Consider the following 2,359-nt stretch of genomic DNA (forward strand, 5'->3'; position numbering starts at 1 on the left):
CAAAAGGGATGTGCTTAATAATGCAGTAAATTTGGACCTGTAATGCCCAACTAGCAGAGGCTTCATGAGTGGTGGGAGTGATGTTGGAATTTGCAAATAGTGCCCAAAACCTGGCTATGTCCTTCATGCTCCAGAGGGACCCTTTGTAGTAGTTGGGTTTGTCGAGGGCTACTGTTTGTTTCAGGTCCTTTTGGAAGGAGAATACCTCCCTACTGTCCAAGTACTCCTGGTACGGATAGTTGGTGACGGTGGGGAGATAGAGCACTTCCTGGACATCAGTGGGGGAAAATGATACTTGTTTTCCCCTCACTGTGACCACATCAGGGGCATTTTCTTCGGGCAGCCTCCTTGTCTGGTACAGGAATTCTCCCACTAGGGAGACATTCACTTCACGGTCATCAGTGGCAAAACGCAACCACTGAAGCTTGATTAAGGACTGCTTCACAAATGAGGGCAGAACCAATTTGTCCTGCTGCAAGGAGATGTTCCTTTCTGGGTATAGATGAATGATGGGTTCAGTGAGTTCTGGTTCTTCGCCACGGTTGGCCACAAGAGTCACCTTGATCAAAAGCTTAGTCATTTTTAGCAGAAAGGAGGTTAGGGCACAATGCAGATGGAGAAAAGGTTCTGAGTTGAATGGAAATAGTAAAACTCAAAGGAAGCAGTGGCTGAGTTTAAGTAGACAATGGAGGAGTGAACGAAGAGTTTTTGGGACGTGGAGGTTAAGGAGAGGAGGTTGAAGAGGTAGTGGAATGGGGACGTTACAGAACGAGTGGTCAGCAGTTGGTGACCAGTTAGTGATGGGATGAGTGTGAGAAGATGGAACGGTTTAGGTCAGGACGTGAGAGAGAGGGAAAAAGAAAGGGTGCAGTTGTCTTAATGGTTAAGGAGACTGTTGCTTTTTCTGCGCGCGTTTTCAAGATTTGCAATGAATGCAAACTTGATATGTCTGCGTACCTTTTTAAGTGACTCAGCAGGGACAGGTGTCCCAGTCATTCTTATCTCCTAACCCAGGGAACGTTCCCTTTGTCTTTTCCTAACTAATAAATGAACAGCTAAATAAAAAGAAAGAAAGAAAAGGAAACATACAGAAGTGTAAGTCTAATCTATCTAAGGGAAAGAGGACGGACTAACCTATTACTTACTACCTATTATTTAAGATAATAACTTTGCAAAAATATATATATAATAAAAAAAATTATATATATATATATATATGTATATATATATTTTTGGGCCTGTGTGGTCAGGGACAACCCCAAAACTACGTTCCTGGAACGGAACGTATCTTATTTGGACTTTTTGGAGTGGAACATCAGTCGTTCCCTCCTTTTTGGGAGCTATGTGGTTAAGAGTAACCACCCCAAAACTTTGCTCTTTGTCAGAGAGCAAATGTATCCACTGAGTTGCCTCCCAGTCAGCGCTTAGTTTAATGTCTTTAGCTAGACATGGTACTTACCTCTTAAGTGGACTCAGAAGTAGTTGAGGGAACCTCAGTGTCCCCTGGTAGTGATCCTGGTGTCCTGGTTTGGAGATTGGCAGTAATCTGTCCCAGATGAGATTCAATGTTCCTGACCACTACATCATTCCAGGTGACATATTCCTTGACATAATTTTCCAGGGTGTTAATGCGTTGGTCATCTCTGTGGAACGGAACGTAGTTGTTTCTCTTTTGTTCAAACGTTCCACTGCTGTTGCCTTGCTGATACTGCTGCTGGGTGTTTAATGGTCTTTGGTTCATGGGTGGCCTCCATTGGGTGTTGTGGTTCTGATCCTTAACGATAGTTCCTCCAGGATTTGAATTTGTATTGCGTCCTGCTTGTTGACTGTCTCTGGTGAAGTTCCTGTTGCCAAAATTTTCTGCATAACACACCAATGCAGTGGATGGGCAGTCTGTTAAGTCATGAAGGTCACCACAGGCTGAGCATGGTTCAGTTTCAGCTGCTGTGAGTTGCAAGACTTCCATCCTTGGTGCTGCTTGGTCAGCTTTCAGGTTCTTCACTTCATTCATGAGTGATGCCAGCTGGGCTTCCATGGCAGTTTGTTTATCTAGTTCTAGCATGCCTGGCTTCCTTACTGGGCTCACTCTGTCTATTGGCCATTGGAGACATCTTTCAGCAGTTCCTTCTATGATTTCGTACGTTGATTCAAGTGTTCCTGTAATGAAATATCCTCCTGCAGCAAAATCTAAGTGAGATTGAGAAGTATGGTCAAGTCCCTTATAGAAAGATTGTAACACTCCCTAACTCTCTACCCCATGGTTTGGACATTTTCTGATGATGTCCTTGTATCTCTCCCATGCTTCATAGAGGTTTTCTCTATAAAACATTCTAAAGTTAGAGATTTCTGCTCTAACATC

General features: G+C 43.5%; 1 non-coding gene across 1 annotated transcript; it reads left to right on the forward strand.

Moving 5' to 3' along the window:
• Positions 1–2,252: 2,252 nt before the first annotated feature.
• Positions 2,253–2,359, forward strand: LOC133288104 (small nucleolar RNA R71). The gene has a single exon (XR_009748331.1). It is a non-coding gene; the product is annotated as a small nucleolar RNA R71 (small nucleolar RNA).

The sequence above is a fragment of the Gastrolobium bilobum genome, unplaced genomic scaffold (assembly GCF_033153095.1).
Source record: "Gastrolobium bilobum isolate Gb01-03AN ecotype WA unplaced genomic scaffold, APGP_CSIRO_Gbil_v1 utg31951, whole genome shotgun sequence".
In the NCBI taxonomy this organism is placed as follows: Eukaryota; Viridiplantae; Streptophyta; class Magnoliopsida; order Fabales; family Fabaceae; genus Gastrolobium; species Gastrolobium bilobum.